This window comes from Oncorhynchus keta, chromosome 8 (assembly GCF_023373465.1).
Source record: "Oncorhynchus keta strain PuntledgeMale-10-30-2019 chromosome 8, Oket_V2, whole genome shotgun sequence".
NCBI lineage: Eukaryota > Metazoa > Chordata > Actinopteri > Salmoniformes > Salmonidae > Oncorhynchus > Oncorhynchus keta.
Window position 1 is genome coordinate 42,190,966 of NC_068428.1, and position 12,175 is coordinate 42,203,140.

At 52.1% G+C, this 12,175-nt stretch overlaps 1 protein-coding gene and 1 long non-coding RNA gene across 51 annotated transcripts in view; one reads left to right on the forward strand and one right to left on the reverse strand.

Annotated features, from left to right (window-relative positions):
• Positions 1-12,175, forward strand: part of ino80 (INO80 complex ATPase subunit) — a 122,097-nt gene that overhangs the window by 76,917 nt on the left and 33,005 nt on the right. The window lies entirely within an intron of this gene.
• LOC127931460 (uncharacterized) lies at positions 8,260-9,225 on the reverse strand. Its single transcript, XR_008141294.1, has 3 exons — positions 8,982-9,225; positions 8,680-8,723; positions 8,260-8,431 (listed from the first exon to the last, which is right to left on the reverse strand). It is a non-coding gene; the product is annotated as an uncharacterized LOC127931460 (long non-coding RNA).

Consider the following 12,175-nt stretch of genomic DNA (forward strand, 5'->3'; position numbering starts at 1 on the left):
GACATTTGACTTCGGATTCTAGCAGGGGGAGGCCGGGTGCTGCAGACTGTTCTAGTGCCCGCGCCAATTCGTTGATATATATGTTGAAGAGGGTGGGGCTTAAGCTGCATCCCTGTCTAACCCCACGACCCTGTGTGAAGAAATGTGTGTGTTTTTTTGCCAATTTTAACCGCACACTTGTTGTTTGTGTACATGGATTTTATAATGTCGTATGTTTTACCCCCAACACCACTTTCCATCAGTTTGTATAGCAGACCCCCATGCCAGATTGAGTCGAAGGCTTTTTTGAAATCAACAAAGCATGAGAAGACTTTGCCTTTGTTTTGGTTTGTTTGGTTGTCAATTAAGGTGTGCAGGGTGAATACATGGTCTGTTGTACGGTAATTTGGTAAAAAGCCAATTTGACATTTGCTCAGTACATTGTTTTCATTGAGGAAATGTACTAGTCTGCTGTTAATAATAATGCAGAGGATTTTCCCAAGGTTACTGTTGACACATATTCCACGGTAGTTATTGGGGTCAAATTTATCTCCACTTTTGTGGATTGGGGTGATCAGTCCTTGGTTCCAAATATTGGGGAAGATGCCAGAGCTAAGGATGCTGTTAAAGAGTTTTAGTATAGCCAATTGGAATTTGTTGTCTGTATATTTGATCATTTCATTGAGGATACCATCAACACCACAGGCCTTTTTGGGTTGGAGGGTTTTTACTTTGTCCTGTAACTCATTCAATGTAATTGGAGAATCCAGTGGGTTCTGGTAGTCTTTAATAGTTGATTCTAAGATCTGTATTTGATCATGTATATGTTTTTGCTCTTTATTCTTTGTTATAGAGCCAGAAAAATTGGAGAAGTGGTTTACCCAGACATCTCCATTTTGGATAGATCATTCTTCGTGTTGTTGTTTGTTTAGTGTTTTCCAATTTTCCCAGAAGTGGTTAGAGTCTATGGATTCTTCAATTGCATTGAGCTGATTTCTGACGTGCTGTTCCTTCTTTTTCCGTAGTGTATTTCTGTATTGTTTTAGTGATTCACCATAGTGAAGGCGTAGACTCATGTTTTCCGGGTCTCTATGTTTTTGGTTGGACAGGTTTCTCAATTTCTTTCTTAGATTTTTGCATTCTTCATCAAACCATTTGTCATTATTGTTAATTTTCCTCGGTTTTCTATTTGAGATTTTTAGATTTGATAGGGAAGCTGAGAGGTCAAATATACTGTTAAGATTTTCTACTGCCAAGTTTACATCTTCACTATTACAGTGGAACGTTTTACCCTCTCTCTCTCACCTCTCTCGCTCTCACCTCTCCCAGCTCTCGCTCTCACCTCTCCCAGCTCTCTCTCTCACCTCTCCCAGCTCTCTCTCACCTCTCCCAGCTCTCTCTCTCACCTCTCCCAGCTCTCTCTCTCACCTCTCCCAGCTCTCTCACCTCTCCCAGCTCTCTCTCACCTCTCCCAGCTCTCTCTCACCTCTCCCAGCTCTCTCGCTCTCACCTCTCCCAGCTCTCTCGCTCTTAATTCTCCCAGCTCTCTCGCTCTCACCTCTCCCAGCTCTCTCTCTCACCTCACTCTCCTCTCTCTCACCTCTCGCTCTCTCTCACCTCTCTCGCTCTCTCTCTTGCTCTCACCTCTCCCAGCTCTTTCTCTCAGCTCTCCCGCTCTCACCTCTCCCAGCTCTCTCTCTCACCTCTCCCAGCTCTCTCGCTCTCACCTCTCCCAGCTCTCTCTCTCACCTCACTCTCCTCTCTCTCACCTCTCGCTCTCTCTCACCTCTCTCGCTCTCTCTCTTGCTCTCACCTCTCCCAGCTCTTTCTCTCAGCTCTCTCTCTCGCTCTCACCTCTCCCAGCTCTCTCTCACCTCTCTCGCGCTCACCTCTCCCAGCTCTCTCTCTCACCTCTCTCTCACCTCTCTCTCTCTCTCTCACTCTCTCTCTCACCTCTCTCTCTCGCCTCTCTCTCTCACCTCTCTCTCCTCTCTATCTCACCTCTCTCTCGCTCTCACCTCTCCCAGCTCTTTCTCTCAGCTCTCTCTCTCGCTCTCACCTCTCCCAGCTCTCGCTCTCACCTCTCCCAGCTCTCTCTCACCTCTCCCAGCTCTCTCTCACCTCTCCCAGCTCTCTCTCTCAGCTCTCTCTCTCGCTCTCACCTCTCCCAGCTCTCTCTCACCTCTCCCAGCTCTCTCTCTCACCTCTCCCAGCTCTCTCTCTCACCTCTCCCAGCTCGCTCTCTCACCTCTCCCAGCTCTCTCTCTCACCTCTCTCCCTGCCCCACACCTTTTAGAACTAATGACTGCTATGATGAATGTTTGTTTGTGCATGACGTGAGCCACTTACCAGTATCGGTCAATAAATGTAGTCATGTAGCTTTCGGTTGGACAAAACAAACACGCCAATGGCTTGAGTTGTTGATGATGATTTGATGAAATAGTTTTGATCATAAAATGAAAGACTTGTTTGGTGAACATTAGGCCTGGTGTCAAAGGTCACGTCTTTGTACTGTCTATCTCTGTGTACTCTTACCTGTTGAGGGACACGAACGGCGACACTTCATTATTTACTATACATTTATAAACAGAGTCATGTGACCCTAAAGGGTGATTCAAAATTGTCCCCACAGCTGATGCTGGAAAGCACCAGAAAGAAACATTTCTGTGCAACGTTCCTAACGAGGACCTGGCTAAAACACCCTGTTGTTGTCTGTGTGGTGTCTGTCACGGTGCGTTAGGAGGAACAATGCTTCCTAAATGACTGGTCTCTCACTTTTGCTTCTGTTTATTGTGGGAGCCTGCGCTGTAAGCTAGGAGGCAAGTGTGTGTGTGTGTGTGTATGTGTGTGTCTTTCTGTCTGTCTGTGAGGGCTGTGGGAAACAGTATTGTCTTCCTGTCCCTTCAAGAATCTCCGCTCTCCACTAAAAAGACAGGAAACCTCCCTGGCCTTCTGAGAGAGACACACACACACACACACACACACACACACACACACACACACACACACACCGAGAGAGAGGCAGAAACAACACCGTCAGGCAGCTAGCCTAGCGCTGTTAGCTACATCATTGTTTACTGTCTGACTGGCTGGAGGCCTGTACTTGATGCTAACTTTAGTTCCATCCTACACGCTGGCTTATCCAGGTCCTGAGCAGGGTATTAGTAAAACCAGGTGTTTCGGAAAAGGGTTGAAACAGAATCCAGCAGGAGGCCAGCTCAGCTAGGTTTGGCCACCCCTGAAGCCCCATTTGCTCCTCATCAGGCCTACAGGGGGCGACCTTACCCACATTATGCCTGTCTGGCCCACTGGGTCTGGATTTGGGATCTGGAGGGGAAGCACATAGTGTAGGTCTCTCTCTCTGTCCCTTCACCAGAGTTGGGCCTGACTTGACAAAGACCTGCCTGTGTGTAATATATCTTAAGGACAGGCTTCGCTGTTCCTCTCTGCTCTGTTCCTCTCTGCTCTGTTCCTCTCTGCTCTGTTCCGCTCTGCTCTGTTCCTCTCTGCTCTGTTCCGCTCTGCTCTGTTCCTCTCTGCTCTGTTCCGCTCTGCTCTGTTCCTCTCTGCTCTGTTCCGCTCTGCTCTGTTCCTCTCTGCTCTGTTCCGCTCTGCTCTGTTCCTCTCTGCTCTGTTCCGCTCTGCTCTGTTCCTCTCTGCTCTGTTCCGCTCTGCTCTGTTCCTCTCTGCTCTGTTCCGCTCTGTTCTGCTCTGTTCCGCTCTGCTCTGTTCCGCTCTGCTCTGTTCCTCTCTGCTCTGTTCCTCTCTGCTCTGTTCCTCTCTGCTCTGTTCCTCTCTGCTCTGTTCCGCTCTGCTCTGTTCCGCTCTGTTCTGCTCTGTTCCGCTCTGCTCTGTTCCGCTCTGCTCTGTTCCGCTCTGCTCTGTTCCTCTCTGCTCTGTTCCTCTCTGCTCTGCTCTGTTCTGCTCTGTTCCTCTCTGCTCTGCTCTGTTCCTCTCTGCTCTGTTCCGCTCTGCTCTGTTCCGCTCTGCTCTGTTCCGCTCTGCTCTGTTCTGCTCTGTTCCTCTCTGCTCTGTTCCGCTCTGCTCTGTTCTGCTCTGTTCCGCTCTGCTCTGTTCCGCTCTGCTCTGCTCTGTTCTGCTCTGTTCCGCTCTGCTCTGTTCCTCTCTGCTCTGTTCCGCTCTGCTCTGTTCCGCTCTGCTCTGTTCTGCTCTGCTCTGTTCCTCTCTGCTCTGTTCCTCTCTGTTCCGCTCTGTTCTGCTCTGTTCCGCTCTGCTCTGCTCTGCTCTGCTCTGTTCCGCTCTGCTCTGCTCTGTTCTGCTCCTCTCTGCTCTGTTCCTCTCTGCTCAGTTCCTCTCTGCTCTGTTCCTCTCTGCTCTGTTCCGCTCTGCTCTGTTCTGCTCTGTTCCTCTCTGCTCTGTTCTGCTCTGTTCCGCTCTGCTCTGTTCCTCTCTGCTCTGTTCCTCTCTGCTCTGTTCCTCTCGGCTCTGTTCCTCTCGGCTCTGTTCCTCTCTGCTCTGTTCCTCTCTGCTCTGTTCCTCTCTGCTCTGTTCCTCTCTGCTCTGTTCCGCTCTGCTCTGTTCCTCTCTGCTCTGTTCCTCTCTGCTCTGTTCCTCTCTGCTCTGTTCCTCTCTGCTCTGTTCCGCTCTGCTCTGTTCCGCTCTGCTCTGTTCATCTCTGCTCTGTTCATCTCTGCTCTGTTCCTCTCTGCTCCGTTCCGCTCTGCTCTGTTCCTCTCTGCTCTGTTCCTCTCTGCTCTGTTCCGCTCTGCTCTGTTCCTCTCTGTTCCGCTCTGCTCTGTTCCTCTCTGCTCTGCTCTGTTCCTCTCTGCTCTCTTCCGCTCTGCTCTGTTCCTCTCTGTTCCGCTCCACTCTGCTCTGTTCCTCTCTGCTCTGCTCTGTTCCTCTCTGCTCTGTTCCTCTCTGCTCTGTAACGCTCCGTCCTGCTCTGTAATGCTCTGTCCTGCTCCGCTCCGTCCTGCTCCGCTCCGTCCTGCTCTGTAATGCTCCGTCCTGCTCTGTAACGCTCTGCTCTGTCACGCCCCGTCCTGCTCCGCTCTGTCCTGCTCCGCTCCGTCCTGCTCTGTAACGCTCCGTCCTGCTCCGCTCTGTAACGCTCCGTCCTGCTCCGCTCCGTCCTGCTCTGTAATGCTCCGTCCTGCTCTGTAATGCTCCGTCCTGCTCCGCTCTGTAACGCTCCGTCCTGCTCCGCTCCGTCCTGCACTGTAATGCTCCGTCCTGCTCCGCTCTGTCCTGCTCCGCTCCGTCCTGCTCTGTAATGCTCCGTCCTGCACTGTAATGCTCCGTCCTGCTCCGCTCTGTCCTGCTCCGCTCCGTCCTGCTCTGTAATGCTCCGTCCTGCTCTGTAATGCTCCGTCCTGCTCTGTAATGCCCGTCCTGCTCCGCTCCGTCCTGCTCCGCTCCGTCCTGCTCTGTAATGCTCCGTCCTGCTCCGCTCCGTCCTGCTCCGCTCCGTCCTGCACTGTAATGCTCCGTCCTGCACTGTAATGCTCCGTCCTGCTCCGCTCTGTCCTGCTCCGCTCCGTCCTGCTCTGTAATGCCCCGTCCTGCTCCGCTCTGTAATGCTCCGTCCTGCTCCACTCCGTCCTGCTCTGTAATGCTCCGTCCTGCTCTGTAATGCTCCGTCCTGCTCCGCTCTGTAACGCTCCGTCCTGCTCCGCTCCGTCCTGCACTGTAATGCTCCGTCCTGCTCCGCTCTGTCCTGCTCCGCTCCGTCCTGCTCTGTAATGCTCCGTCCTGCTCTGTAATGCTCCGTCCTGCTCCGCTCCGTCCTGCTCCGCTCCGTCCTGCTCTGTAACGCTCCGTCCTGCTCCGCTCCGTCCTGCTCTGTAATGCTCCGTCCTGCACTGTAATGCTCCGTCCTGCTCCGCTCCGTCCTGCTCCGCTCCGTCCTGCTCTGTAATGCTCCGTCCTGCTCCGCTCCGTCCTGCTCTGTAACGCTCCGTCCTGCTCTGTAACGCTCCGTCCTGCTCCGCTCCGTCCTGCTCTGTAACGCTCCGTCCTGCTCTGTAACGCTCCGTCCTGCTCCGCTCCGTCCTGCTCTGTAACGCTCCGTCCTGCTCTGTAACGCTCCGTCCTGCTCTGTAACGCTCCGTCCTGCTCCGCTCCGTCCTGCTCTGTAACGCTCCGTCCTGCTCTGTAACGCTCCGTCCTGCTCTGTAACGCTCCGTCCTGCTCTGTAATGCTCCGTCCTGCTCTGTAATGCTCCGTCCTGCTCTGTAATGCTCCGTCCTGCTCTGTAACGCTCCGTCCTGCTCTGTAACGCTCCGTCCTGCTCTGTAACGCTCCGTCCTGCTCCGCTCCGTCCTGCTCTGTAACGCTCCGTCCTGCTCCGCTCCGTCCTGCTCCGCTCCGTCCTGCTCTGTAACGCTCCGTCCTGCTCCGCTCCGTCCTGCTCCGCTCCGTCCTGCTCTGTAACGCTCCGTCCTGCTCCGCTCCGTCCTGCTCTGTAACGCTCCGTCCTGCTCTGTAACGCTCCGTCCTGCTCCGCTCTGTCCTGCTCCGCTCCGTCCTGCTCTGTAATGCTCCGTCCTGCACTGTAACGCTCCGTCCTGCTCCGCTCTGTCCTGCACTGTAACGCTCCGTCCTGCACTGTAACGCTCCGTCCTGCACTGTAACGCTCCGTCCTGCACTGTAATGCTCCGTCCTGCTCTGTAACGCTCCGTCCTGCTCTGTAATGCTCCGTCCTGCACTGTAACGCTCCGTCCTGCTCTGTAACGCTCCGTCCTGCTCCGCTCCGTCCTGCTCCGCTCCATCCTGCTCTGTAACGCTCCGTCCTGCTCTGTAATGCTCCGTCCTGCTCTGTAATGCTCCGTCCTGCTCCGCTCCGTCCTGCTCCGCTCCGTCCTGCTCCGCTCCGTCCTGCTCCGCTCCGTCCTGCTCCGCTCCGTCCTGCTCCGCTCCGTCCTGCTCCGCTCCGTCCTGCTCTGTAATGCTCCGTCCTGCTCCGCTCTGTAACGCTCCATCCTGCTCCGTCCTGCTCCGCTCCGTCCTGCTCTGTAACGCTCCGTCCTGCTCTGTAACGCTCCGTCCTGCTCCGCTCCGTCCTGCTCTGTAACGCTCCGTCCTGCTCTGTAACGCTCCGTCCTGCTCCGCTCCGTCCTGCTCTGTAACGCTCCGTCCTGCTCTGTAACGCTCCGTCCTGCTCCGCTCCGTCCTGCTCTGTAACGCTCCGTCCTGCTCTGTAACGCTCCGTCCTGCTCCGCTCTGTCCTGCTCCGCTCCGTCCTGCTCTGTAATGCTCCGTCCTGCACTGTAATGCTCCGTCCTGCTCCGCTCTGTCCTGCTCCGCTCCGTCCTGCTCTGTAATGCTCCGTCCTGCTCTGTAATGCTCCGTCCTGCTCTGTAATGCCCGTCCTGCTCCGCTCCGTCCTGCTCCGCTCCGTCCTGCTCTGTAATGCTCCGTCCTGCTCCGCTCCGTCCTGCTCTGCTCCGTCCTGCACTGTAATGCTCCGTCCTGCTCCGCTCTGTCCTGCTCCGCTCCGTCCTGCTCTGTAATGCCCCGTCCTGCTCCGCTCTGTAATGCTCCGTCCTGCTCCGCTCCGTCCTGCTCTGTAACGCTCCGTCCTGCTCTGTAACGCTCCGTCCTGCTCTGTAACGCTCCGTCCTGCTCTGTAACGCTCCGTCCTGCTCCGCTCCGTCCTGCTCTGTAACGCTCCGTCCTGCTCTGTAACGCTCCGTCCTGCTCTGTAACGCTCCGTCCTGCTCTGTAACGCTCCGTCCTGCTCCGCTCCGTCCTGCTCTGTAACGCTCCGTCCTGCTCCGCTCCGTCCTGCTCTGTAACGCTCCGTCCTGCTCTGTAACGCTCCGTCCTGCTCTGTAACGCTCCGTCCTGCTCTGTAATGCTCCCTCCTGCTCTGTAATGCTCCGTCCTGCTCTGTAATGCTCCCTCCTGCGCTGTAATGCTCCCACCTGCTCTAGTTGTGGGCTAATGGGATCCTAATGTATCAAATATCTGTTCTGTTCCTCTCTCCTCTGTGGTGAGACCAGACCACTGTGGAGAGACCAGACCACTGTGGAGAGACCAGACCACTAAACACAGAGTAGAACAGACAACTGTCTTATTCAGAGAGCCAGAGTCATAATTAGACTGTCTCCTCTCTCTCTCTCGCCCCCCTTCCTGTCTGGTTTCTGGAGAAGTATACTCCAAAATGGCCTGCACTGCAAAGGAAAGGTGCCCTGTGTGAAAACCGGTGACACACTGAATGACCTAAAATGATCAATCCCACATGGGTCTATAAACAGTCAGGCCAACCCAAGCTGAACTGGGCAGGTCGGCTAATAGTAGGACTAGTGCACCTGGTACTGTTGTTGGGTTAGCAGGGTTTCTGTAGTACAGGCACCTAGTACTGTTGTTGGGTTAGCAGGGTTTCTGTAGTACAGGCACCTAGTACTGTTGTTGGGTTAGCAGGGTTTCTGTAGTACAGGCACCTAGTACTGTTGTTGGGTTAGCAGGGTTTCTGTAGTACAGGCACCTAGTACTGTTGTTGGGTTAGCAGGGTTTCTGTAGTACAGGTACCTAGTACTGTTGTTGGGTTAGCAGGGTTTCTGTAGTACAGGCACCTAGTACTGTTGTTGGGTTAGCAGGGTTTCTGTAGTACAGGTACCTAGTACTGTTGTTGGGTTAGTACAGGCACCTAGTACTGTTGTTAGGTTTAACAGTGTTTCTGTAGTACAGGCACCTAGTACTGTTTGGTTAGTTGTATTTCTGTAGTACAGGCACCTAGTACTGTTGTTGGGTTAACAGGGTTTCTGTAGTACAGGCACCTAGTACTGTTGTTGGGTTAACAGGGTTTCTGTAGTACATGCACCTAGTACTGTTTGGTTAGTTGTATATCTGTAGTACAGGCACCTAGTACTGTTGTTGGGTTAACAGGGTTTCTGTAGTACAGGCACCTAGTACTGTTTGGTTAGTTGTATTTCTGTAGTACAAGCACCTAGTACTGTTGTTGGGTTAACAGTGTTTCTGTAGTACAGGCACCTGGTACTGTTGTTGGGGTAGCAGGGTTTCTGTAGTACAGGCACCTAGTACTGTTGTTGGGTTAGCAGGGTTTCTGTAGTACAGGCACCTAGTACTGTTGTTGGGTTAGCAGGGTTTCTGTAGTACAGGCACCTAGTACTGTTGGGTTAGCAGGGTTTCTGTAGTACAGGCACCTGGTACTGTTGTTGGGTTAGCAGGGTTTCTGTAGTACAGGAGGTGGAGTTTGCCAAACAGAAAGCAACTGGATTGATATACTTTCTTTTGTTTTCTTTCAACTTTTATTTCGTTGTCCAGCAGCCAAAGGCATTATCTTAGTCATATTAGCATCCCACGCTAGTCATTTCATCTGTAGATCTCCCCTCTTTCTACATGGCTAGTTGAATAGGGTAGTGAGGAGGTAATGGATAGGGTAGTGAGGAGGTAATGGATAGGGTAGTGAGGAGGTAATGGATAGGGTAGTGAGGAGGTAATGGATAGGGTAGTGAGGAGGTAATGGATAGGGTAGTGAGGAGGTAATGGATAGGGTAGTGAGGAGGTAATGGATAGGGTATTAGGGAGATAATGGATAGGGTAGTGAGGAAGTAATGAAGAGTTGGAGAGGGTAGTGGGGAGGTAATGGAGAGGTTAGTGGGGAGGTAATGGATAGGGTAGTGGGGAGGTAATAGAGAGGGTAGGATAGGGTGGTGGGGAGGTAATGGATAGGGTAGTGAGAGGTAATGGAGAGGGTACTGAGGTAATGGAGAGGGTTGGATAGGGTAGTGGGGAGGTAATGGCTAGTTGAATAGGGTCGTGAGGAGGTAATGGAGAGGGTCGTGAGGAGGTAATGGAGAGGGTCGTGAGGAGGTAATGGAGAGGGTCGTGAGGAGGTAATGGATTGGGTAGTGGGGGGGTAATGGATAGGGTAGTGGGGAGGTAATGGACAGGGTAGTGGGGAGGTAATGGATATGGTAGTGGGGAGGTAATGGATAGGGTAGTGGGGAGTTAATGGATAGGGTAGTGGCGAGGTAATGAAGAGTTGGAGAGGGTAGTGGGGAGGTAATGGAGAGGGTAGTGGGGAGGTAATGGAGAGGGTAGTGGGGAGGTAATGGAGAGGGTAGTGGGGAGGTAATGGAGAGGGTAGTGGGGAGGTAATGGATAGGGTAGTGGGGAGGTAATAGAGAGGGTTGGATAGGGTACTGAGGTAATGGACAGCGTAGTGAGGAGGTAATGAAGAGGGTTGGATATGGTAGTGAGGAGGTAACGGAGAGGGTTGGATAGGGTAGTGAGGTGATGGATAGGGTACTGAGGTAATGGACAGCGTAGTGAGGAGGTAATGAAGAGGGTTGGATATGGTAGTGAGGAGGTAACGGAGAGGGTTGGATAGGGTAGTGAGGTGATGGATAGGGTACTGAGGTAATGGATAGGGTACTGAGGTAATGGATAGGGTTGTGAGGAGGTAATGAAGAGGGTTGGACAGGATAGTGAGGAGGTAATGAAGAGGGTTGGATATGGTAGTGAGGAGGTAATGAAGAGAGTTGGATAGGTTAGTGAGGAGGTAACAGAGGGTTGGATAGGGTACTGAGGAGGTAATGGATAGGGTGGTGGGAGGTAATGAAGAGGGTTGGATAGGGTACTGAAGAGGTAATGGATAGGGTAGTGAGGAGGTAATGGAGATGGTTGGATAGGGTAGTGAGGTAATGGATAGGGTAGTGAGGAGGTAATGGAGATGGTTGGATAGGGTACTGAGGAGGTAATGGATAGGGTAGTGAGGAGGTAATGGAGATGGTTGGATAGGGTAGTGAGGTAATGGATAGGGTAGTGAGGAGGTAATGGAGATGGTTGGATAGGGTACTGAGGAGGTAATGGATAGGGTAGTGAGGAGGTAATGGAGATGGTTGGATAGGGTACTGAGGAGGTAATGGATAGGGTAGTGAGGAGGTAATGGTCTGGGTGGTGGGAGGTAATGGATAGGGTGGTGGGAGGTAATGGATAGGGTGGTGGGATGTAATGGATAGGGTAGTAAGGTAATGAAGAGGGTTGGATAGGGTACTGAGGAGGTAATGGATAGGGTGGTGGGAGGAGGTAATGGAGATGGTTGGATAGGGTACTGAGGAGGTAATGGATAGGGTGGTGGGATGTAATGGATAGGGTAGTAAGGTAATGAAGAGGGTTGGATAGGGTACTGGGGAGGTAATGGATAGGGTGGTGGGAGGTAATGGAGAGGGTAGTAAGGTAATGAAGAGGGTTGGATAGGGTACTGGGGAGGTAATGGATAGGGTGGTGGGATGTAATGGATAGGGTAGTAAGGTAATGAAGAGGGTTGGATAGGGTAGTGAGGAGGTAATGAAGAAGGGCAGATCACAATGCTTGTTGGTACATTTGGTATCCATAGTAACGTGACATCAGTGTGTGTACAGCCTATCCCATTTGTACTGTAGTGCATTTTCTCTGATAGCAGCCATAACGAGGAAGTAACCTGAACTAACCCTTTAAATCCTCTTCCACGTTATTATTTCGTGGCCTCACTTTCTTTCTTTGTTCCCAATTTGCTAACCAGCCATTTTGCATTATACTGAAGAAAGAAAAAAAAACATGTATTTATCTAATATCAAGCTATTTGTGTTGTTTTGGAAGAAGGTAGACAACCGTAGTCCATTTCAACAACAACAATAAAGTCAATCCCGTTTTTATTTGAATCACTCCCTCCTCTTCAGAAGTGGTAGTTTTAAAATAACACGTCCATATACAGCTCTGTGTTTGGTGAGGCTGAGGCCTCTGGGGTTTAGCCAAAGTGGCTGGAAGAAATGCTTCTGTGGTGAGTGAAAAGTTGGAAGTGTTGCTCTGTTGTTTGGATGCAATGTAAAGGTCAAACACAGCAGACAAAAAAAACAACTCCCTCTTTGGGAAGCAAATTGTTTCACTCTTCTTCCTTAACAAAGTTGCAAAAGCTCTCGACTGTGTTTTAGTGAAGGTAATGGAAATGTTTGTTTGCTTAAGTAGAATGGGGCTGGGCAGTACCCTGGTCTGTTGGGTCTGGGTGGTTTTGTACCCTGGTCTGTTGGGTCTGGGTGGTTCTATGCCCTGGTCTGAGCAGTACTCTGGTCTGTTGGGTCTTGGCAGTACCCTGGTCTGTTGGGTCTTGGCAGTACCCTGGTCTGTTGGGTCTGGGCAGTACCCTGGTCTGTTGGGTCTGGGCAGTACCCTGGACTGTTGGGTCTGTGCGGTTCTGTACCCTGGTCTGTTGGGTCTGGGCAGTACC